This window comes from Hyla sarda, unplaced genomic scaffold, assembly GCF_029499605.1.
Source record: "Hyla sarda isolate aHylSar1 unplaced genomic scaffold, aHylSar1.hap1 scaffold_1575, whole genome shotgun sequence".
Lineage (NCBI taxonomy): Eukaryota > Metazoa > Chordata > Amphibia > Anura > Hylidae > Hyla > Hyla sarda.
In genome coordinates, this window is record NW_026608212.1 from 55,797 (window position 1) to 81,600 (window position 25,804).

Sequence of the window (25,804 nt, forward strand, 5' to 3'; positions counted from 1 at the left end):
ACCCATTTCCACCTTTTTTTCCCTTCTCTTCCTCTTACTTTTTTTTCACGTTTTTTTACATTTTTCTCCTTTTCGCCTCTTTTCTGGGCGTATTATTCTTCTTTTTCTTCTTTTTTTTCGTCTAATGCATACCCCATCAGTGCAGCAATGCTTATTCAATACCGCCAGCAGATGGAGACACTGGGGGATAATTTTCTAAGGATTTATACTGATTTTTCCTGTCTGAATTTGTCGCACAGAAAGTTGCAGGCCAAATATGTGTGACATTTCTGCGACTTTAGCTTCTAGAGCATTTTTACAACATTATACATAGGTGCTGAATACATAAAAAGCGACTGTTCAGCGACAGACAAGTCGCATCGGCTGAAAGTAGGCCAGAATGTCAGTCCATGTTGGAGCAGGTTTAGATACAGTCTAAAGTATAGATCTCAAAGTCTGTGCACAGAATTTAGCAAGGGCCTCGCACCTTCTGATGCATCAGGTAGGTGCACAATAGCATAGCCTAACCCTCTGTACTTTGGTCTATATTGATGCGGGACATAGACAGCCAGCTGATGACCAATCCATTAGTGCAATGGATGGCTGGAAGCATTTGTCTTTGCCTTTGCAATACCACAGAAGCAATGCATGGTCAATGTACAGCAATGACACACCTGTGTGAACAGCCAGGAGACCCCCCCCATGTTATGTTACATAGTTACATAGTTAGTACGGTCGAAAAAAGACATATGTCCATCAAGTTCAACCAGGGAATTAAGGGGTAGGGGTGTGGCGCGATATTGGGGAAGGGATGAGATTTTATATTTCTTCATAAGCATTAATCTTATTTTGTCAATTAGGAACATTCAGCACCCACCCGCTATCAAGGCAGCTGCCTATCATGTCATGCCCTACCTGCACAGGTGTGCTGGCTACTCAAATGATCCAATTAAGGAGGCCATTTAGTCAGCAGCAGCAGAAGTCCTGTGCCTGGACGCTCCAACAGCGGCCAGACACAAGCAGAAGCAGAAGCAGCAGAAGCAGCAGCAGCACCACCTTTTGTTTTTTGGCTGCAGCAGCAGCAAGGCCCACAGGGCTGGCTAGCTGGCTAGCCAGCAAGCAGGTAGCAATGAAAGTAGGAATCTTTCTTTTTAACCCTGTAAGGGGGTGGTGCACTGTACCCGAAGATACTGCCATATCGGGTCAATGCATAGGGCGACGGAAGCAAGCTTCGAAATCGGCCCCCGTTCTCAAAAATCCATTTAATATATGGTCCCCAGATAGGGGACGTATCAGATATTAAACTGATAAGAACAGATACTACACTTGATCTTAGCCAAAAGGCCGAGAAGCGATAACCGTGAAAGGGGCGGGCCCAACAAGGTGCCCTTCATGGGCACTATCACTGCTTGCTGTCAGGGAGGCTGCCAGACAATTTTCCATGCACACTCTGGGCTGGGGGGCAGTCAACCACCAGTACACACAGCAGAACCTAAACCCATACCATTATTGCTAAGCAGCAAGACAGGGGCCCATTGCACTCCCACGGGGCCTTTTTAAATGCAATCCATAACCCGGATTTGCCAGGAACCCTTCTTACTCCTCCTACTTGCATGTGACACTGGGCTTAGGATCTGCATAGGAAACACACACACAAGCACACACCTACCTTTGTTGCCTGCAGATGCCTCCTTGGCTGTCCCCAAACGGTATCAAACCAACACCCACGGGAAGCTGTAAGCATAGAGGACATGCCTGCACCCCATTGGACTTACCTGTGTGGGTTAAATCCGGGTTATTTGACAACCTATGGCGGTGATGGTTCTGCTCAGGCAGAGCAGTGCTGATGCTCCTCATAAAGCTGTCGCTGCTGTGAAGGTTCTAGGTGACATCACAAATCCCTATGGTTACATACACAACAAAGCTGGGTTGTTGTTGTTTACACTCTGCAAGGCCTGTGGAAGTGAGTGACATCATAGCACTGTAGTTCTGAGGGTTCTAGATGGATGCAACAATCTCCTGTTGCTTCTATGAAGGCCATAATAGACGACATCACCAAACAGCTCCATAGTCACATACACAGCAAAGGAGAGATGTTGTTTACACCTAGTGATGTCAGTGGTATTGAGTGACATCACAGCACAGTGCTAAGGCTCCTGGGCCTGGACACAGCAGCGGCTGCAATATCTCAACGGAGAATACGTTTATATATATGTGTGTGTGTGCGCGTATATATATATATATATATATATATATATATATATATATATATATATTTCTCCGCCGAAATCACTTTTAAACCCATTTCCACCTTTTTTTCCCTTCTCTTCCTCTTACTTTTTTTTCACGTTTTTTTACGTTTTTCTCCTTTTCGCCTCTTTTCTGGGCGTATTATTCTTCTTTTTCTTCTTTTTTTTCGTCTAATGCATACCCCATCAGTGCAGCAATGCTTATTCAATACCGCCAGCAGATGGAGACACTGGGGGATAATTTTCTAAGGATTTATACTGATTTTTCCTGTCTGAATTTGTCGCACAGAAAGTTGCAGGCCAAATATGTGTGACATTTCTGCGACTTTAGCTTCTAGAGCATTTTTACAACATTATACATAGGTGCTGAATACATAAAAAGCGACTGTTCAGCGACAGACAAGTCGCATCGGCTGAAAGTAGGCCAGAATGTCAGTCCATGTTGGAGCAGGTTTAGATACAGTCTAAAGTATAGATCTCAAAGTCTGTGCACAGAATTTAGCAAGGGCCTCGCACCTTCTGATGCATCAGGTAGGTGCACAATAGCATAGCCTAACCCTCTGTACTTTGGTCTATATTGATGCGGGACATAGACAGCCAGCTGATGACCAATCCATTAGTGCAATGGATGGCTGGAAGCATTTGTCTTTGCCTTTGCAATACCACAGAAGCAATGCATGGTCAATGTACAGCAATGACACACCTGTGTGAACAGCCAGGAGACCCCCCCATGTTATGTTACATAGTTACATAGTTAGTACGGTCGAAAAAAGACATATGTCCATCAAGTTCAACCAGGGAATTAAGGGGTAGGGGTGTGGCGCGATATTGGGGAAGGGATGAGATTTTATATTTCTTCATAAGCATTAATCTTATTTTGTCAATTAGGAACATTCAGCACCCACCCGCTATCAAGGCAGCTGCCTATCATGTCATGCCCTACCTGCACAGGTGTGCTGGCTACTCAAATGATCCAATTAAGGAGGCCATTTAGTCAGCAGCAGCAGAAGTCCTGTGCCTGGACGCTCCAACAGCGGCCAGACACAAGCAGAAGCAGAAGCAGCAGAAGCAGCAGCAGCACCACCTTTTGTTTTTTGGCTGCAGCAGCAGCAAGGCCCACAGGGCTGGCTAGCTGGCTAGCCAGCAAGCAGGTAGCAATGAAAGTAGGAATCTTTCTTTTTAACCCTGTAAGGGGGTGGTGCACTGTACCCGAAGATACTGCCATATCGGGTCAATGCATAGGGCGACGGAAGCAAGCTTCGAAATCGGCCCCCGTTCTCAAAAATCCATTTAATATATGGTCCCCAGATAGGGGACGTATCAGATATTAAACTGATAAGAACAGATACTACACTTGATCTTAGCCAAAAGGCCGAGAAGCGATAACCGTGAAAGGGGCGGGCCCAACAAGGTGCCCTTCATGGGCACTATCACTGCTTGCTGTCAGGGAGGCTGCCAGACAATTTTCCATGCACACTCTGGGCTGGGGGGCAGTCAACCACCAGTACACACAGCAGAACCTAAACCCATACCATTATTGCTAAGCAGCAAGACAGGGGCCCATTGCACTCCCACGGGGCCTTTTTAAATGCAATCCATAACCCGGATTTGCCAGGAACCCTTCTTACTCCTCCTACTTGCATGTGACACTGGGCTTAGGATCTGCATAGGAAACACACACACAAGCACACACCTACCTTTGTTGCCTGCAGATGCCTCCTTGGCTGTCCCCAAACGGTATCAAACCAACACCCACGGGAAGCTGTAAGCATAGAGGACATGCCTGCACCCCATTGGACTTACCTGTGTGGGTTAAATCCGGGTTATTTGACAACCTATGGCGGTGATGGTTCTGCTCAGGCAGAGCAGTGCTGATGCTCCTCATAAAGCTGTCGCTGCTGTGAAGGTTCTAGGTGACATCACAAATCCCTATGGTTACATACACAACAAAGCTGGGTTGTTGTTGTTTACACTCTGCAAGGCCTGTGGAAGTGAGTGACATCATAGCACTGTAGTTCTGAGGGTTCTAGATGGATGCAACAATCTCCTGTTGCTTCTATGAAGGCCATAATAGACGACATCACCAAACAGCTCCATAGTCACATACACAGCAAAGGAGAGATGTTGTTTACACCTAGTGATGTCAGTGGTATTGAGTGACATCACAGCACAGTGCTAAGGCTCCTGGGCCTGGACACAGCAGCGGCTGCAATATCTCAACGGAGAATACGTTTATATATATGTGTGTGTGTGCGCGTATATATATATATATATATATATATATATATATATATATATTTCTCCGCCGAAATCACTTTTAAACCCATTTCCACCTTTTTTTCCCTTCTCTTCCTCTTACTTTTTTTTCACGTTTTTTTACGTTTTTCTCCTTTTCGCCTCTTTTCTGGGCGTATTATTCTTCTTTTTCTTCTTTTTTTTCGTCTAATGCATACCCCATCAGTGCAGCAATGCTTATTCAATACCGCCAGCAGATGGAGACACTGGGGGATAATTTTCTAAGGATTTATACTGATTTTTCCTGTCTGAATTTGTCGCACAGAAAGTTGCAGGCCAAATATGTGTGACATTTCTGCGACTTTAGCTTCTAGAGCATTTTTACAACATTATACATAGGTGCTGAATACATAAAAAGCGACTGTTCAGCGACAGACAAGTCGCATCGGCTGAAAGTAGGCCAGAATGTCAGTCCATGTTGGAGCAGGTTTAGATACAGTCTAAAGTATAGATCTCAAAGTCTGTGCACAGAATTTAGCAAGGGCCTCGCACCTTCTGATGCATCAGGTAGGTGCACAATAGCATAGCCTAACCCTCTGTACTTTGGTCTATATTGATGCGGGACATAGACAGCCAGCTGATGACCAATCCATTAGTGCAATGGATGGCTGGAAGCATTTGTCTTTGCCTTTGCAATACCACAGAAGCAATGCATGGTCAATGTACAGCAATGACACACCTGTGTGAACAGCCAGGAGACCCCCCCCCCCCCCCATGTTATGTTACATAGTTACATAGTTAGTACGGTCGAAAAAAGACATATGTCCATCAAGTTCAACCAGGGAATTAAGGGGTAGGGGTGTGGCGCGATATTGGGGAAGGGATGAGATTTTATATTTCTTCATAAGCATTAATCTTATTTTGTCAATTAGGAACATTCAGCACCCACCCGCTATCAAGGCAGCTGCCTATCATGTCATGCCCTACCTGCAAAGGTGTGCTGGCTACTCAAATGATCCAATTAAGGAGGCCATTTAGTCAGCAGCAGCAGAAGTCCTGTGCCTGGATGCTCCAACAGCGGCCAGACACAAGCAGAAGCAGAAGCAGCAGAAGCAGCAGCAGCACCACCTTTTGTTTTTTGGCTGCAGCAGCAGCAAGGCCCACAGGGCTGGCTAGCTGGCTAGCCAGCAAGCAGGTAGCAATGAAAGTAGGAATCTTTCTTTTTAACCCTGTAAGGGGGTGGTGCACTGTACCCGAAGATACTGCCATATCGGGTCAATGCATAGGGCAACGGAAGCAAGCTTCGAAATCGGCCCCCGTTCTCAAAAATCCATTTAATATATGGTCCCCAGATAGGGGACGTATCAGATATTAAACTGATAAGAACAGATACTACACTTGATCTTAGCCAAAAGGCCGAGAAGCGATAACCGTGAAAGGGGCGGGCCCAACAAGGTGCCCTTCATGGGCACTATCACTGCTTGCTGTCAGGGAGGCTGCCAGACAATTTTCCATGCACACTCTGGGCTGGGGGGCAGTCAACCACCAGTACACACAGCAGAACCTAAACCCATACCATTATTGCTAAGCAGCAAGACAGGGGCCCATTGCACTCCCACGGGGCCTTTTTAAATGCAATCCATAACCCGGATTTGCCAGGAACCCTTCTTACTCCTCCTACTTGCATGTGACACTGGGCTTAGGATCTGCATAGGAAACACACACACAAGCACACACCTACCTTTGTTGCCTGCAGATGCCTCCTTGGCTGTCCCCAAACGGTATCAAACCAACACCCACGGGAAGCTGTAAGCATAGAGGACATGCCTGCACCCCATTGGACTTACCTGTGTGGGTTAAATCCGGGTTATTTGACAACCTATGGCGGTGATGGTTCTGCTCAGGCAGAGCAGTGCTGATGCTCCTCATAAAGCTGTCGCTGCTGTGAAGGTTCTAGGTGACATCACAAATCCCTATGGTTACATACACAACAAAGCTGGGTTGTTGTTGTTTACACTCTGCAAGGCCTGTGGAAGTGAGTGACATCATAGCACTGTAGTTCTGAGGGTTCTAGATGGATGCAACAATCTCCTGTTGCTTCTATGAAGGCCATAATAGACGACATCACCAAACAGCTCCATAGTCACATACACAGCAAAGGAGAGATGTTGTTTACACCTAGTGATGTCAGTGGTATTGAGTGACATCACAGCACAGTGCTAAGGCTCCTGGGCCTGGACACAGCAGCGGCTGCAATATCTCAACGGAGAATACGTTTATATATATGTGTGTGTGTGCGCGTATATATATATATATATATATATATATATATATATATATATATATATATATATTTCTCCGCCGAAATCACTTTTAAACCCATTTCCACCTTTTTTTCCCTTCTCTTCCTCTTACTTTTTTTTCACGTTTTTTTACGTTTTTCTCCTTTTCGCCTCTTTTCTGGGCGTATTATTCTTCTTTTTCTTCTTTTTTTTCGTCTAATGCATACCCCATCAGTGCAGCAATGCTTATTCAATACCGCCAGCAGATGGAGACACTGGGGGATAATTTTCTAAGGATTTATACTGATTTTTCCTGTCTGAATTTGTCGCACAGAAAGTTGCAGGCCAAATATGTGTGACATTTCTGCGACTTTAGCTTCTAGAGCATTTTTACAACATTATACATAGGTGCTGAATACATAAAAAGCGACTGTTCAGCGACAGACAAGTCGCATCGGCTGAAAGTAGGCCAGAATGTCAGTCCATGTTGGAGCAGGTTTAGATACAGTCTAAAGTATAGATCTCAAAGTCTGTGCACAGAATTTAGCAAGGGCCTCGCACCTTCTGATGCATCAGGTAGGTGCACAATAGCATAGCCTAACCCTCTGTACTTTGGTCTATATTGATGCGGGACATAGACAGCCAGCTGATGACCAATCCATTAGTGCAATGGATGGCTGGAAGCATTTGTCTTTGCCTTTGCAATACCACAGAAGCAATGCATGGTCAATGTACAGCAATGACACACCTGTGTGAACAGCCAGGAGACCCCCCCCCCCCATGTTATGTTACATAGTTACATAGTTAGTACGGTCGAAAAAAGACATATGTCCATCAAGTTCAACCAGGGAATTAAGGGGTAGGGGTGTGGCGCGATATTGGGGAAGGGATGAGATTTTATATTTCTTCATAAGCATTAATCTTATTTTGTCAATTAGGAACATTCAGCACCCACCCGCTATCAAGGCAGCTGCCTATCATGTCATGCCCTACCTGCACAGGTGTGCTGGCTACTCAAATGATCCAATTAAGGAGGCCATTTAGTCAGCAGCAGCAGAAGTCCTGTGCCTGGACGCTCCAACAGCGGCCAGACACAAGCAGAAGCAGAAGCAGCAGAAGCAGCAGCAGCACCACCTTTTGTTTTTTGGCTGCAGCAGCAGCAAGGCCCACAGGGCTGGCTAGCTGGCTAGCCAGCAAGCAGGTAGCAATGAAAGTAGGAATCTTTCTTTTTAACCCTGTAAGGGGGTGGTGCACTGTACCCGAAGATACTGCCATATCGGGTCAATGCATAGGGCGACGGAAGCAAGCTTCGAAATCGGCCCCCGTTCTCAAAAATCCATTTAATATATGGTCCCCAGATAGGGGACGTATCAGATATTAAACTGATAAGAACAGATACTACACTTGATCTTAGCCAAAAGGCCGAGAAGCGATAACCGTGAAAGGGGCGGGCCCAACAAGGTGCCCTTCATGGGCACTATCACTGCTTGCTGTCAGGGAGGCTGCCAGACAATTTTCCATGCACACTCTGGGCTGGGGGGCAGTCAACCACCAGTACACACAGCAGAACCTAAACCCATACCATTATTGCTAAGCAGCAAGACAGGGGCCCATTGCACTCCCACGGGGCCTTTTTAAATGCAATCCATAACCCGGATTTGCCAGGAACCCTTCTTACTCCTCCTACTTGCATGTGACACTGGGCTTAGGATCTGCATAGGAAACACACACACAAGCACACACCTACCTTTGTTGCCTGCAGATGCCTCCTTGGCTGTCCCCAAACGGTATCAAACCAACACCCACGGGAAGCTGTAAGCATAGAGGACATGCCTGCACCCCATTGGACTTACCTGTGTGGGTTAAATCCGGGTTATTTGACAACCTATGGCGGTGATGGTTCTGCTCAGGCAGAGCAGTGCTGATGCTCCTCATAAAGCTGTCGCTGCTGTGAAGGTTCTAGGTGACATCACAAATCCCTATGGTTACATACACAACAAAGCTGGGTTGTTGTTGTTTACACTCTGCAAGGCCTGTGGAAGTGAGTGACATCATAGCACTGTAGTTCTGAGGGTTCTAGATGGATGCAACAATCTCCTGTTGCTTCTATGAAGGCCATAATAGACGACATCACCAAACAGCTCCATAGTCACATACACAGCAAAGGAGAGATGTTGTTTACACCTAGTGATGTCAGTGGTATTGAGTGACATCACAGCACAGTGCTAAGGCTCCTGGGCCTGGACACAGCAGCGGCTGCAATATCTCAACGGAGAATACGTTTATATATATGTGTGTGTGTGCGCGTATATATATATATATATATATATATATATATATATATATATATATATATATATATTTCTCCGCCGAAATCACTTTTAAACCCATTTCCACCTTTTTTTCCCTTCTCTTCCTCTTACTTTTTTTTCACGTTTTTTTACGTTTTTCTCCTTTTCGCCTCTTTTCTGGGCGTATTATTCTTCTTTTTCTTCTTTTTTTTCGTCTAATGCATACCCCATCAGTGCAGCAATGCTTATTCAATACCGCCAGCAGATGGAGACACTGGGGGATAATTTTCTAAGGATTTATACTGATTTTTCCTGTCTGAATTTGTCGCACAGAAAGTTGCAGGCCAAATATGTGTGACATTTCTGCGACTTTAGCTTCTAGAGCATTTTTACAACATTATACATAGGTGCTGAATACATAAAAAGCGACTGTTTCAGCGACAGACAAGTCGCATCGGCTGAAAGTAGGCCAGAATGTCAGTCCATGTTGGAGCAGGTTTAGATACAGTCTAAAGTATAGATCTCAAAGTCTGTGCACAGAATTTAGCAAGGGCCTCGCACCTTCTGATGCATCAGGTAGGTGCACAATAGCATAGCCTAACCCTCTGTACTTTGGTCTATATTGATGCGGGACATAGACAGCCAGCTGATGACCAATCCATTAGTGCAATGGATGGCTGGAAGCATTTGTCTTTGCCTTTGCAATACCACAGAAGCAATGCATGGTCAATGTACAGCAATGACACACCTGTGTGAACAGCCAGGAGACCCCCCCCCCCCCCCCCCATGTTATGTTACATAGTTACATAGTTAGTACGGTCGAAAAAAGACATATGTCCATCAAGTTCAACCAGGGAATTAAGGGGTAGGGGTGTGGCGCGATATTGGGGAAGGGATGAGATTTTATATTTCTTCATAAGCATTAATCTTATTTTGTCAATTAGGAACATTCAGCACCCACCCGCTATCAAGGCAGCTGCCTATCATGTCATGCCCTACCTGCACAGGTGTGCTGGCTACTCAAATGATCCAATTAAGGAGGCCATTTAGTCAGCAGCAGCAGAAGTCCTGTGCCTGGACGCTCCAACAGCGGCCAGACACAAGCAGAAGCAGAAGCAGCAGAAGCAGCAGCAGCACCACCTTTTGTTTTTTGGCTGCAGCAGCAGCAAGGCCCACAGGGCTGGCTAGCTGGCTAGCCAGCAAGCAGGTAGCAATGAAAGTAGGAATCTTTCTTTTTAACCCTGTAAGGGGGTGGTGCACTGTACCCGAAGATACTGCCATATCGGGTCAATGCATAGGGCGACGGAAGCAAGCTTCGAAATCGGCCCCCGTTCTCAAAAATCCATTTAATATATGGTCCCCAGATAGGGGACGTATCAGATATTAAACTGATAAGAACAGATTTTTTTTTTTTTTTTTTTTCCTCAGTTACAGACTATTGTTCAAGCGATCATCAGGTCACCTACCAAAACTCATCACTTCTAAACAAAGTCTGAAAAAACATCATGCGGAAAAATATCTCAATAAGAAAACTATAAGAGAAGCACAAATTCAAAACCTTGATCAGGATACTTACAACTTTCTCCATTCCTTGTATCTCCAAATCTTTTCAGCCTCTTCCTCTCCCATTCTCTTCTTGTCAAATAGAAAAATAATAAACAACCTTCCAAAAAAAAGTCTCTTCAACTCCCTTGGAGAAATACACACATTTTTAAAAACAAGCAGGTTTCTAGAATCCCATAAAACTTCTTTAAAAACAGAAAATACAATCCAGCTTTCACGTGTGTCCTCTCTCCTGCTAAAATCCTGACCAATAAAAATCTTCTCAAAATTAAAATCAACATATCCCGTGATTGCAGAAAAAAACCTCTGTAGAAGCATAAAAAATTCTCTTGCATAAAAACAGTTCCAAAATAAGTGCACTGTATCCTCCCTGCCTCCACAACCCTCTCTTGGACATTTCTCACTCACTCTTATTCCTCGTCCATTCAGGAAAGCTCTGGTTGGGAGGCAGCCATGAAAAGTCATCCAGTTTACATCTCTCTGTCTATTCGATAATCCTCTAACATTAAAAAGATTCCAGATCTTCACAGACTGAGCAGTAGTGCAGAATGGTACTTCATATAATCTCTCATTTTTTCTTATTTCATTTTCAATTTTCTTTTTCTCAGGTTTTCCCAGGGAACTCAAACCAAATTGATCACTGAAAGACCTGAGAACCACATAGAAGGTAGGTATAACTTGCGCTATTGGTCTCCTCAGATCCTTCTCACACCAGCCCCATTTGGAAAACAACCATCCTGCCAAATACCTGCTCATGTCTGCCACCCAATTATTACACTGAGACACTTTATAAATTAAAAGAAAGTAATGAGTCTTTAAAAACAGATTAATATCCGGGAAATTATATCCGCCTTTCTTCACGCTCTTCATCACTTCCTCCCTCTTCATCTTTTCCATCTTTGAACCCCAGAAAAAAATAAACAACTTCCTTGTCATCCTTCTGGTCCATAATTTGCCGGGTGGGAAAACCATTGCAGTATATAATAGTAGTGGCAAAATTACTGCCTTTAAAATCAGAACTTTACCTTTAAGGGACAAGTTTCTCAATTTCCAAAAAGATAATTTCTTCTCTATCTTCTCCTCCAACTTCTCATAACTTTTCCCTCCTTTTAGATTTTTTTCAAAAACAACCCCTAACACTTCAATATCTTCCTTCTCATCCACGCCATCCACCACCACTTTTCCTTGCTTTCCAAAATTACTCAATTGGCACTTCCCCCAATTGACTTTCATACCAGCAATACAACAAAAAATCTTTACATGCAAATTCACTCTATTAAGATCAGCTTGGGAAGTGCAAGTAAAAACCACATCATCCATGTAACTTAAAACCTTCAAATTCCTTCCATTACTTCCCGGGATAAAAACACCACTCACACATTTGTCCTTCTGTACATTTTTGAGCAAGGCCTCAATGACACAAATGAATAAAATTGGGGAGAGTGGGCATCCCTGTCGTACTCCTGATAAAATATTAAAACCCGGCCCCACATGTCCATTGACTAAAATCTGACTTGTTGCCCCATAATAAAAACTTTTAATCACAAACAGTAGCTTCTCAGGAATACCCATATGCTTTAAAACCATAAACATAAAATCATGAGCAACTCTGTCATAAGCTTTTTCAAAATCAATGGATTCCACAAAAAGTGCATTCTTATTAAAATTACTATAATAAATAGAGTCTCTTAAAACTAATAAATTATCAGTTATTCTCCTATTTGGCACTGCACAAACTTGGTATTCTCCAACAAGGTGCTCAACTATGTCACTCATCCTGTTCGCCACAATCTTTGCAATGATCTTATAATCTGTATTCAATAATGTGATCGGCCTCCAGTTTTTCAAATCTCTTTCATCACCTTTCTTATGTATCAAGGTAATAACTCCTTTCTTCATAGACTCCGCTAAAATACCTGAGTTAAAAACATATTGCACCACCCGTGTAAAATCTTGCTTTAAAATATGCCAAAAAACTGAATAAAACTCAAAGGGGAGGCCATCACAGCCCGGTGTCTTCCCTTTCGCTGTCTTGTCCAGAGCCTGCTTGATCTCCCCTTCACAAACTTCCTCAATTAAAAATGCACTTTTTCCTTCAGGGACATTATTCTCTAAAATATTACAATAATCATTCATCTCCGTCTCACTGGCTCTGCTCTTATTACTAAAAAGTGTTTCATAAAATCTGCCAATCTCCTTCACCATCTCATCACCAACAACTTCCCCTGTAGGAGTTAAAACAGACTTAAAAACACCCCTAGCATTAAAACATTTTTTAAAGAAATATCTTGTACATTGTTCATTTTCCTCCAAATGTTGAACTTTGGATTTAAAAACAATATTTCTACCTCTTTCCAACAACCTGTTCTTCATCTCAATTTTCACCTTCTCAATTTCCTCCTCCACCTCCACACCAACATGTTTAAACTTAAAGAGAGTTTCTAAACGTGAGATAAGCCTTTCATAACCCCTCCTCTTTTCTTGTGCCCTCCTTATGCAAATGAACTTAAAATACTTAGCAAACTCACTTTTTGCCCAATCCCACCAAGCTAAAACATTACTAAAAACAGATTGTTTAGAAGTACAAGATAAAAAAAAATCTTTAAAACCGGCCATTACTTCTTCATCTTCTAATAGACTTACATTTAATTTCCAGAGCCCTCTACCAAAATGAAAGGACTCTGCAATACTTATTTCTGCCGACACCATCTTATGATCTGAGAAAGTTGACATCATTTGATTGCACCGGACCACCTTAATCCCCTCAGAGACAAGAATGTAATCAATCCGAGATTTACAGCGGCCACTATCTGATATATAGGTGTATCTTTCATCAGTGCTAACCATCAGTCCCACATCAGAATAATGTAAGTCTTGAATAATTTGGTTTAAAACATTTGAAGTAATATCAGTTCTAACCTTAGCAGAGCTCTCACGATCATTGACGGATCTAATGCAGTTAAAATCACCAACAATAATAGTACCATCACGACCAGGAATAAAAAGTTTAAGAGACTCTAAAAATAACACACGTGCCTGTTTTTCTGCTGGCGCATATACATTAAAAACTCTCATTCTCTGGCTTAAAACTCAAAATTTAAAACCATACAACGACCTGGTACTAAAACTTGGCAATTTAAAACTTTAATGTCCCTGTTACACAATAAAATCCCCACACCTTCATTTTTATTCTCTGTGCATGTAGACCAAAAAGACTGCCCTCTCTTCCATTCATCTACATAAGGTGCAGACTTAATTGCACACTCCTGTAAACAAAATATATCTCCCTTCACATTCTCCAAAAAATCAAAAACTGCTGCTCTTCTGATAGTTGTTCCTATACTCCGAACATTAAGAGTAGCCACAACCAATGCCATTAAAAAGGAAAGAAGGCAATCCATTTTCTTAACATCCATTTTAACTAGAAGTTAGTATTCTGACCTTCAACCTTCCTTAGCAGCATCCCATAGCAATCAGGCGACCCCACTTGAGAGTCCCTGTCCATCATTTTCTCACCTCCATACACAGGATCCGTCTGATCCCCTGACCAACTCCCTTTCTTACACCTTTTACTTTTACCTTGAAAGCCTCCATTTGCATCTTCATCTTCATCTTCCCCCTCCTCCTCCTCCTTCTCCTCCTCTTCAGATGTTACATTCTCCTCCCCACTAATCACCCTCTGCCCAGGTGTTAGGGATCTCTCACTCTCATTCTCCTGAAACTCCATCCCCTCCTCCTCCCCCACCACTGGGTTTGGGCATTCAAAATTCTCAATTGTTTCTTCACATGGGGGAACCTCCCTACACACAGTCTCCACACTCTCCACCACTTTCTCTTTTTTCCCTTTACGTGCTTTCTTCTTACTGACCTCAGTAAACTCTTCACCAACACCAGTCTCCTCACAATGCACACCAGTGGAGTCACCCTCCTCCCCTTTTCCAGATTTTTCCTGAGTATTCATGTGCTGCACTGTCACACCTGCTGCACTCCCTTTTACAGAGTTCTCGTCAATCACCTGAGTCACCTCAGCATTCACACCAAAAACACGTGGAAATGGCCTTTCTCCTCTTTCCTCTCTTCTATTTCCTGCTGCGTCAGCATAGCTCATTTTCTTTCTATACCATAAGCTGCATCCTCTAGCCAAATGCTCCTCACTACCACAGATATCACACGTTTTCTTCTCAGTACATTCACCCGAGTTGTGACCTGATTTCCCACAATTCCTGCAGCATACTCCTTGCTCAGGGCAAGACTCCTGTACATGTCCATAAGCGTGACAACGTCTACAGTACTGCAACTGTCCTTCATAAAAACAAAAACCTCTTTCTCCTCCAATAGAAAATACCTGTGGTATACTCTTCCTTCCCTCTTCCATTCCTTCGTCCTTTTTAAATTTTACAACAAATTTCCTTTTACAATTAAAGTACCCATGTCTGTTCTTGAGTCTTCCAAGAAATTTAACTTCATCACAATATCGGTACAAAAAATTGGTCACCATCTCATCCGAAACCTTCGGGTTGTACATATGGACTATAACAACCTTAGACATATTCATGAATAATGGCTCCACTTTCACCTTACTCATTATAGCTGGCTCATTCCTCCTCTTCATCACTTCTAAGTCCATGTAGACCCTCTGGCAAACCTCAGAATCATAAAAGGTTATATCGTAAATCCCTTGCCTAGGGAAGTCTTGCATAGCGATTACATGCCATACCTGAAGGTACTGGAGCTTGCGAAGAATCTCCAGCACAACTTGATCCAATCCAATCGTCCCCCGGTGTTCGCCAGGAACGTAAATTCGCACCGTATCCTCGAGTCCTCGAGTCCTCTCTCCGCTCATTTTTGCAGGTTAAGATACCCACTATCGCAACCCAGTAACAATCCAGGGCCCCCCGCAAAAGAGGGCCCCGATCACCACCCCTTCCGACTCCTACCCTGCCCGGTAAACCGCACAGGATCGAAGCCAAAAGGCCGAGAAGCGATAACCGTGAAAGGGGCGGGCCCAACAAGGTGCCCTTCATGGGCACTATCACTGCTTGCTGTCAGGGAGGCTGCCAGACAATTTTCCATGCACACTCTGGGCTGGGGGGCAGTCAACCACCAGTACACACAGCAGAACCTAAACCCATACCATTATTGCTAAGCAGCAAGACAGGGGCCCATTGCACTCCCACGGGGCCTTTTTAAATGCAATCCATCACCCGGATTTGCCAGGAACCCTTCTTACTCCCCCTACTTGCATGTGACACTGGGCTTAGGATCTGCATAGGAAACACACACACAAGCACACACCTACCTTTGTTGCCTGCAGATGCCTCCTTGGCTGTCCCCAAACGGTATCAAACCAACACCCACGGGAAGCTGTAAGCATAGAGGACATGCCTGCACCCCATTGGACTTACCTGTGTGGGTTAAATCCGGGTTATTTGACAACCTATGGCGGTGATGGTTCTGCTCAGGCAGAGCAGTGCTGATGCTCCTCATAAAGCTGTCGCTGCTGTGAAGGTTCTAGGTGACATCACAAATCCCTATGGTTACATACACAACAAAGCTGGGTTGTTGTTGTTTACACTCTGCAAGGCCTGTGGAAGTGAGTGACATCATAGCACTGTAGTTCTGAGGGTTCTAGATGGATGCAACAATCTCCTGTTGCTTCTATGAAGGCCATAATAGACGACATCACCAAACAGCTCCATAGTCACATACACAGCAAAGGAGAGATGTTGTTTACACCTAGTGATGTCAGTGGTATTGAGTGACATCACAGCACAGTGCTAAGGCTCCTGGGCCTGGACACAGCAGCGGCTGCAATATCTCAACGGAGAATACGTTTATATATATGTGTGTGTGTGCGCGTATATATATATATATATATATATATATATATATATATATATATTTCTCCGCCGAAATCACTTTTAAACCCATTTCCACCTTTTTTTCCCTTCTCTTCCTCTTACTTTTTTTTCACGTTTTTTTACGTTTTTCTCCTTTTCGCCTCTTTTCTGGGCGTATTATTCTTCTTTTTCTTCTTTTTTTTCGTCTAATGCATACCCCATCAGTGCAGCAATGCTTATTCAATACCGCCAGCAGATGGAGACACTGGGGGATAATTTTCTAAGGATTTATACTGATTTTTCCTGTCTGAATTTGTCGCACAGAAAGTTGCAGGCCAAATATGTGTGACATTTCTGCGACTTTAGCTTCTAGAGCATTTTTACAACATTATACATAGGTGCTGAATACATAAAAAGCGACTGTTCAGCGACAGACAAGTCGCATCGGCTGAAAGTAGGCCAGAATGTCAGTCCATGTTGGAGCAGGTTTAGATACAGTCTAAAGCATAGATCTCAAAGTCTGTGCACAGAATTTAGCAAGGGCCTCGCACCTTCTGATGCATCAGGTAGGTGCACAATAGCATAGCCTAACCCTCTGTACTTTGGTCTATATTGATGCGGGACATAGACAGCCAGCTGATGACCAATCCATTAGTGCAATGGATGGCTGGAAGCATTTGTCTTTGCCTTTGCAATACCACAGAAGCAATGCATGGTCAATGTACAGCAATGACACACCTGTGTGAACAGCCAGGAGACCCCCCCCCCCCCCCCATGTTATGTTACATAGTTACATAGTTAGTACGGTCGAAAAAAGACATATGTCCATCAAGTTCAACCAGGGAATTAAGGGGTAGGGGTGTGGCGCGATATTGGGGAAGGGATGAGATTTTATATTTCTTCATAAGCATTAATCTTATTTTGTCAATTAGGAACATTCAGCACCCACCCGCTATCAAGGCAGCTGCCTATCATGTCATGCCCTACCTGCACAGGTGTGCTGGCTACTCAAATGATCCAATTAAGGAGGCCATTTAGTCAGCAGCAGCAGAAGTCCTGTGCCTGGACGCTCCAACAGCGGCCAGACACAAGCAGAAGCAGAAGCAGCAGAAGCAGCAGCAGCACCACCTTTTGTTTTTTGGCTGCAGCAGCAGCAAGGCCCACAGGGCTGGCTAGCTGGCTAGCCAGCAAGCAGGTAGCAATGAAAGTAGGAATCTTTCTTTTTAACCCTGTAAGGGGGTGGTGCACTGTACCCGAAGATACTGCCATATCGGGTCAATGCATAGGGCGACGGAAGCAAGCTTCGAAATCGGCCCCCGTTCTCAAAAATCCATTTAATATATGGTCCCCAGATAGGGGACGTATCAGATATTAAACTGATAAGAACAGATACTACACTTGATCTTAGCCAAAAGGCCGAGAAGCGATAACCGTGAAAGGGGCGGGCCCAACAAGGTGCCCTTCATGGGCACTATCACTGCTTGCTGTCAGGGAGGCTGCCAGACAATTTTCCATGCACACTCTGGGCTGGGGGGCAGTCAACCACCAGTACACACAGCAGAACCTAAACCCATACCATTATTGCTAAGCAGCAAGACAGGGGCCCATTGCACTCCCACGGGGCCTTTTTAAATGCAATCCATAACCCGGATTTGCCAGGAACCCTTCTTACTCCTCCTACTTGCATGTGACACTGGGCTTAGGATCTGCATAGGAAACACACACACAAGCACACACCTACCTTTGTTGCCTGCAGATGCCTCCTTGGCTGTCCCCAAACGGTATCAAACCAACACCCACGGGAAGCTGTAAGCATAGAGGACATGCCTGCACCCCATTGGACTTACCTGTGTGGGTTAAATCCGGGTTATTTGACAACCTATGGCGGTGATGGTTCTGCTCAGGCAGAGCAGTGCTGATGCTCCTCATAAAGCTGTCGCTGCTGTGAAGGTTCTAGGTGACATCACAAATCCCTATGGTTACATACACAACAAAGCTGGGTTGTTGTTGTTTACACTCTGCAAGGCCTGTGGAAGTGAGTGACATCATAGCACTGTAGTTCTGAGGGTTCTAGATGGATGCAACAATCTCCTGTTGCTTCTATGAAGGCCATAATAGACGACATCACCAAACAGCTCCATAGTCACATACACAGCAAAGGAGAGATGTTGTTTACACCTAGTGATGTCAGTGGTATTGAGTGACATCACAGCACAGTGCTAAGGCTCCTGGGCCTGGACACAGCAGCGGCTGCAATATCTCAACGGAGAATACGTTTATATATATGTGTGTGTGTGCGCGTATATATATATATATATATATATATATATATATATATATATATTTCTCCGCCGAAATCACTTTTAAACCCATTTCCACCTTTTTTTCCCTTCTCTTCCTCTTACTTTTTTTTCAAGTTTTTTTACGTTTTTCTCCTTTTCGCCTCTTTTCTGGGCGTATTATTCTTCTTTTTCTTCTTTTTTTTCGTCTAATGCATACCCCATCAGTGCAGCAATGCTTATTCAATACCGCCAGCAGATGGAGACACTGGGGGATAATTTTCTAAGGATTTATACTGATTTTTCCTGTCTGAATTTGTCGCACAGAAAGTTGCAGGCCAAATATGTGTGACATTTCTGTGACTTTAGCTTCTAGAGCATTTTTACAACATTATACATAGGTGCTGAATACATAAAAAGCGACTGTTCAGCGACAGACAAGTCGCATCGGCTGAAAGTAGGCCAGAATGTCAGTCCATGTTGGAGCAGGTTTAGATACAGTCTAAAGTATAGATCTCAAAGTCTGTGCACAGAATTTAGCAAGGGCCTCGCACCTTCTGATGCATCAGGTAGGTGCACAATAGCATAGCCTAACCCTCTGTACTTTGGTCTATATTGATGCGGGACATAGACAGCCAGCTGATGACCAATCCATTAGTGCAATGGATGGCTGGAAGCATTTGTCTTTGCCTTTGCAATACCACAGAAGCAATGCATGGTCAATGTACAGCAATGACACACCTGTGTGAACAGCCAGGAGACCCCCCCCCCCCCCCCATGTTATGTTACATAGTTACATAGTTAGTACGGTCGAAAAAAGACATATGTCCATCAAGTTCAACCAGGGAATTAAGGGGTAGGGGTGTGGCGCGATATTGGGGAAGGGATGAGATTTTATATTTCTTCATAAGCATTAATCTTATTTTGTCAATTAGGAACATTCAGCACCCACCCGCTATCAAGGCAGCTGCCTATCATGTCATGCCCTACCTGCACAGGTGTGCTGGCTACTCAAATGATCCAATTAAGGAGGCCATTTAGTCAGCAGCAGCAGAAGTCCTGTGCCTGGACGCTCCAACAGCGGCCAGACACAAGCAGAAGCAGAAGCAGCAGAAGCAGCAGCAGCACCACCTTTTGTTTTTTGGCTGCAGCAGCAGCAAGGCCCACAGGGCTGGCTAGCTGGCTAGCCAGCAAGCAGGTAGCAATGAAAGTAGGAATCTTTCTTTTTAACCCTGTAAGGGGGTGGTGCACTGTACCCGAAGATACTGCCATATCGGGTCAATGCATAGGGCGACGGAAGCAAGCTTCGAAATCGGCCCCCGTTCTCAAAAATCCATTTAATATATGGTCCCCAGATAGGGGACGTATCAGATATTAAACTGATAAGAACAGATACTACACTTGATCTTAGCCAAAAGGCCGAGAAGCGATAACCGTGAAAGGGGCGGGCCCAACAAGGTGCCCTTCATGGGCACTATCACTGCTTGCTGTCAGGGAGGCTGCCAGACAATTTTCCATGCACACTCTGGGCTGGGGGGCAGTCAACCACCAGTACACACAGCAGAACCTAAACCCATACCATTATTGCTAAGCAGCAAGACAGGGGCCCATTGCACTCCCACGGGGCCTTTTTAAATGCAATCCATAACCCGGATTTGCCAGGAACCCTTCTTACTCCTCCTACTTGCATGTGACACTGGGCTTAGGATCTGCATAGGAAACACACACACAAGCACACACCTACCTTTGTTGCCTGCAGATGCCTCCTTGGCTGTCCCCAAACGGTATCAAACCAACACCCACGGGAAGCTGTAAGCATAGAGGACATGCCTGCACCCCATTGGACTTACCTGTGTGGGTTAAATCCGGGTTATTTGACAACCTATGGCGGTGATGGTTCTGCTCAGGCAGAGCAGTGCTGATGCTCCTCATAAAGCTGTCGCTGCTGTGAAGGTTCTAGGTGACATCACAAATCCCTATGGTTACATACACAACAAAGCTGGGTTGTTGTTGTTTACACTCTGCAAGGCCTGTGGAAGTGAGTGACATCATAGCACTGTAGTTCTGAGGGTTCTAGATGGATGCAACAATCTCCTGTTGCTTCTATGAAGGCCATAATAGACGACATCACCAAACAGCTCCATAGTCACATACACAGCAAAGGAGAGATGTTGTTTACACCTAGTGATGTCAGTGGTATTGAGTGACATCACAGCACAGTGCTAAGGCTCCTGGGCCTGGACACAGCAGCGGCTGCAATATCTCAACGGAGAATACGTTTATATATATGTGTGTGTGTGCGCGTATATATATATATATATATATATATATATATATATATATATATATATTTCTCCGCCGAAATCACTTTTAAACCCATTTCCACCTTTTTTTCCCTTCTCTTCCTCTTACTTTTTTTTCACGTTTTTTTACGTTTTTCTCCTTTTCGCCTCTTTTCTGGGCGTATTATTCTTCTTTTTCTTCTTTTTTTTCGTCTAATGCATACCCCATCAGTGCAGCAATGCTTATTCAATACCGCCAACAGATGGAGACACTGGGGGATAATTTTCTAAGGATTTATACTGATTTTTCCTGTCTGAATTTGTCGCACAGAAAGTTGCAGGCCAAATATGTGTGACATTTCTGCGACTTTAGCTTCTAGAGCATTTTTACAACATTATACATAGGTGCTGAATACATAAAAAGCGACTGTTCAGCGACAGACAAGTCGCATCGGCTGAAAGTAGGCCAGAATGTCAGTCCATGTTGGAGCAGGTTTAGATACAGTCTAAAGTATAGATCTCAAAGTCTGTGCACAGAATTTAGCAAGGGCCTCGCACCTTCTGATGCATCAGGTAGGTGCACAATAGCATAGCCTAACCCTCTGTACTTTGGTCTATATTGATGCGGGACATAGACAGCCAGCTGATGACCAATCCATTAGTGCAATGGATGGCTGGAAGCATTTGTCTTTGCCTTTGCAATACCACAGAAGCAATGCATGGTCAATGTACAGCAATGACACACCTGTGTGAACAGCCAGGAGACCCCCCCCCCCCCCCCCATGTTATGTTACATAGTTACATAGTTAGTACGGTCGAAAAAAGACATATGTCCATCAAGTTCAACCAGGGAATTAAGGGGTAGGGGTGTGGCGCGATATTGGGGAAGGGATGAGATTTTATATTTCTTCATAAGCATTAATCTTATTTTGTCAATTAGGAACATTCAGCACCCACCCGCTATCAAGGCAGCTGCCTATCATGTCATGCCCTACCTGCACAGGTGTGCTGGCTACTCAAATGATCCAATTAAGGAGGCCATTTAGTCAGCAGCAGCAGAAGTCCTGTGCCTGGACGCTCCAACAGCGGCCAGACACAAGCAGAAGCAGAAGCAGCAGCAGCACCACCTTTTGTTTTTTGGCTGCAGCAGCAGCAAGGCCCACAGGGCTGGCTAGCTGGCTAGCCAGCAAGCAGGTAGCAATGAAAGTAGGAATCTTTCTTTTTAACCCTGTAAGGGGGTGGTGCACTGTACCCGAAGATACTGCCATATCGGGTCAATGCATAGGGCGACGGAAGCAAGCTTCGAAATCGGCCCCCGTTCTCAAAAATCCATTTAATATATGGTCCCCAGATAGGGGACGTATCAGATATTAAACTGATAAGAACAGATACTACACTTGATCTTAGCCAAAAGGCCGAGAAGCGATAACCGTGAAAGGGGCGGGCCCAACAAGGTGCCCTTCATGGGCACTATCACTGCTTGCTGTCAGGGAGGCTGCCAGACAATTTTCCATGCACACTCTGGGCTGGGGGGCAGTCAACCACCAGTACACACAGCAGAACCTAAACCCATACCATTATTGCTAAGCAGCAAGACAGGGGCCCATTGCACTCCCACGGGGCCTTTTTAAATGCAATCCATAACCCGGATTTGCCAGGAACCCTTCTTACTCCTCCTACTTGCATGTGACACTGGGCTTAGGATCTGCATAGGAAACACACACACAAGCACACACCTACCTTTGTTGCCTGCAGATGCCTCCTTGGCTGTCCCCAAACGGTATCAAACCAACACCCACGGGAAGCTGTAAGCATAGAGGACATGCCTGCACCCCATTGGACTTACCTGTGTGGGTTAAATCCGGGTTATTTGACAACCTATGGCGGTGATGGTTCTGCTCAGGCAGAGCAGTGCTGATGCTCCTCATAAAGCTGTCGCTGCTGTGAAGGTTCTAGGTGACATCACAAATCCCTATGGTTACATACACAACAAAGCTGGGTTGTTGTTGTTTACACTCTGCAAGGCCTGTGGAAGTGAGTGACATCATAGCACTGTAGTTCTGAGGGTTCTAGATGGATGCAACAATCTCCTGTTGCTTCTATGAAGGCCATAATAGACGACATCACCAAACAGCTCCATAGTCACATACACAGCAAAGGAGAGATGTTGTTTACACCTAGTGATGTCAGTGGTATTGAGTGACATCACAGCACAGTGCTAAGGCTCCTGGGCCTGGACACAGCAGCGGCTGCAATATCTCAACGGAGAATACGTTTATATATATGTGTGTGTGTGCGCGTATATATATATATATATATATATATATATATATATATATATATATATTTCTCCGCCGAAATCACTTTTAAACCCATTTCCACCTTTTTTTCCCTTCTCTTCCTCTTACTTTTTTTTCAAGTTTTTTTACGTTTTTCTCCTTTTCGCCTCTTTTCTGGGCGTATTATTCTTCTTTTTCTTCTTTTTTTTCGTCTAATGCATACCCCATCAGTGCAGCAATGCTTATTCAATACCGCCAGCAGATGGAGACACTGGGGGATAATTTTCTAAGGATTTATACTGATTTTTCCTGTCTGAATTTGTCGCACAGAAAGTTGCAGGCCAAATATGTGTGACATTTCTGCGACTTTAGCTTCTAGAGCATTTTTACAACATTATACATAGGTGCTGAATACATAAAAAGCGACTGTTCAGCGACAGACAAGTCGCATCGGCTGAAAGTAGGCCAGAATGTCAGTCCATGTTGGAGCAGGTTTAGATACAGTCTAAAGTATAGATCTCAAAGTCTGTGCACAGAATTTAGCAAGGGCCTCGCACCTTCTGATGCATCAGGTAGGTGCACAATAGCATAGCCTAACCCTCTGTACTTTGGTCTATATTGATGCGGGACATAGACAGCCAGCTGATGACCAATCCATTAGTGCAATGGATGGCTGGAAGCATTTGTCTTTGCCTTTGCAATACCACAGAAGCAATGCATGGTCAATGTACAGCAATGACACACCTGTGTGAACAGCCAGGAGACCCCCCCCCCCCCCCCCCCATGTTATGTTACATAGTTACATAGTTAGTACGGTCGAAAAAAGACATATGTCCATCAAGTTCAACCAGGGAATTAAGGGGTAGGGGTGTGGCGCGATATTGGGGAAGGGATGAGATTTTATATTTCTTCATAAGCATTAATCTTATTTTGTCAATTAGGAACATTCAGCACCCACCCGCTATCAAGGCAGCTGCCTATCATGTCATGCCCTACCTGCACAGGTGTGCTGGCTACTCAAATGATCCAATTAAGGAGGCCATTTAGTCAGCAGCAGCAGAAGTCCTGTGCCTGGACGCTCCAACAGCGGCGCCAGACACAAGCAGAAGCAGAAGCAGCAGAAGCAGCAGCAGCACCACCTTTTGTTTTTTGGCTGCAGCAGCAGCAAGGCCCACAGGGCTGGCTAGCTGGCTAGCCAGCAAGCAGGTAGCAATGAAAGTAGGAATCTTTCTTTTTAACCCTGTAAGGGGGTGGTGCACTGTACCCGAAGATACTGCCATATCGGGTCAATGCATAGGGCGACGGAAGCAAGCTTCGAAATCGGCCCCCGTTCTCAAAAATCCATTTAATATATGGTCCCCAGATAGGGGACGTATCAGATATTAAACTGATAAGAACAGATACTACACTTGATCTTAGCCAAAAGGCCGAGAAGCGATAACCGTGAAAGGGGCGGGCCCAACAAGGTGCCCTTCATGGGCACTATCACTGCTTGCTGTCAGGGAGGCTGCCAGACAATTTTCCATGCACACTCTGGGCTGGGGGGCAGTCAACCACCAGTACACACAGCAGAACCTAAACCCATACCATTATTGCTAAGCAGCAAGACAGGGGCCCATTGCACTCCCACGGGGCCTTTTTAAATGCAATCCATAACCCGGATTTGCCAGGAACCCTTCTTACTCCTCCTACTTGCATGTGACACTGGGCTTAGGATCTGCATAGGAAACACACACACAAGCACACACCTACCTTTGTTGCCTGCAGATGCCTCCTTGGCTGTCCCCAAACGGTATCAAACCAACACCCACGGGAAGCTGTAAGCATAGAGGACATGCCTGCACCCCATTGGACTTACCTGTGTGGGTTAAATCCGGGTTATTTGACAACCTATGGCGGTGATGGTTCTGCTCAGGCAGAGCAGTGCTGATGCTCCTCATAAAGCTGTCGCTGCTGTGAAGGTTCTAGGTGACATCACAAATCCCTATGGTTACATACACAACAAAGCTGGGTTGTTGTTGTTTACACTCTGCAAGGCCTGTGGAAGTGAGTGACATCATAGCACTGTAGTTCTGAGGGTTCTAGATGGATGCAACAATCTCCTGTTGCTTCTATGAAGGCCATAATAGACGACATCACCAAACAGCTCCATAGTCACATACACAGCAAAGGAGAGATGTTGTTTACACCTAGTGATGTCAGTGGTATTGAGTGACATCACAGCACAGTGCTAAGGCTCCTGGGCCTGGACACAGCAGCGGCTGCAATATCTCAACGGAGAATACGTTTATATATATGTGTGTGTGTGCGCGTATATATATATATATATATATATATATATATATATATATATATATATATTTCTCCGCCGAAATCACTTTTAAACCCATTTTCACCTTTTTTTCCCTTCTCTTCCTCTTACTTTTTTTTCAAGTTTTTTTTACGTTTTTCTCCTTTTCGCCTCTTTTCTGGGCGTATTATTCTTCTTTTTCTTCTTTTTTTTCGTCTAATGCATACCCCATCAG

The 25,804-nt window shown here is 44.6% G+C and overlaps 8 non-coding genes and 1 pseudogene across 8 annotated transcripts; all 9 read right to left on the bottom strand.

Annotated features, from left to right (window-relative positions):
• Positions 1 to 1,144: 1,144 nt before the first annotated feature.
• LOC130310586 (U2 spliceosomal RNA) lies at positions 1,145 to 1,335 on the bottom strand. The gene has a single exon (XR_008859097.1). It is a non-coding gene; the product is annotated as a U2 spliceosomal RNA (small nuclear RNA).
• A 2,086-nt stretch (positions 1,336 to 3,421) lies between these two features.
• Positions 3,422 to 3,612, bottom strand: LOC130310587 (U2 spliceosomal RNA). Its single transcript, XR_008859098.1, has one exon. It is a non-coding gene; the product is annotated as a U2 spliceosomal RNA (small nuclear RNA).
• Positions 3,613 to 5,700: 2,088 nt separating this feature from the next.
• LOC130310595 (U2 spliceosomal RNA) lies at positions 5,701 to 5,891 on the bottom strand. Its single transcript, XR_008859105.1, has one exon. It is a non-coding gene; the product is annotated as a U2 spliceosomal RNA (small nuclear RNA).
• Positions 5,892 to 7,988: 2,097 nt separating this feature from the next.
• On the bottom strand, positions 7,989 to 8,179 carry LOC130310589 (U2 spliceosomal RNA). Its single transcript, XR_008859100.1, has one exon. It is a non-coding gene; the product is annotated as a U2 spliceosomal RNA (small nuclear RNA).
• A 2,106-nt stretch (positions 8,180 to 10,285) lies between these two features.
• On the bottom strand, positions 10,286 to 10,487 carry LOC130310597 (U2 spliceosomal RNA; annotated as a pseudogene).
• Positions 10,488 to 17,676: 7,189 nt separating this feature from the next.
• Positions 17,677 to 17,867, bottom strand: LOC130310591 (U2 spliceosomal RNA). Its single transcript, XR_008859101.1, has one exon. It is a non-coding gene; the product is annotated as a U2 spliceosomal RNA (small nuclear RNA).
• A 2,091-nt stretch (positions 17,868 to 19,958) lies between these two features.
• On the bottom strand, positions 19,959 to 20,149 carry LOC130310592 (U2 spliceosomal RNA). The gene has a single exon (XR_008859102.1). It is a non-coding gene; the product is annotated as a U2 spliceosomal RNA (small nuclear RNA).
• A 2,087-nt stretch (positions 20,150 to 22,236) lies between these two features.
• On the bottom strand, positions 22,237 to 22,427 carry LOC130310593 (U2 spliceosomal RNA). The gene has a single exon (XR_008859103.1). It is a non-coding gene; the product is annotated as a U2 spliceosomal RNA (small nuclear RNA).
• A 2,100-nt stretch (positions 22,428 to 24,527) lies between these two features.
• LOC130310594 (U2 spliceosomal RNA) lies at positions 24,528 to 24,718 on the bottom strand. The gene has a single exon (XR_008859104.1). It is a non-coding gene; the product is annotated as a U2 spliceosomal RNA (small nuclear RNA).
• Positions 24,719 to 25,804: the final 1,086 nt, after the last annotated feature.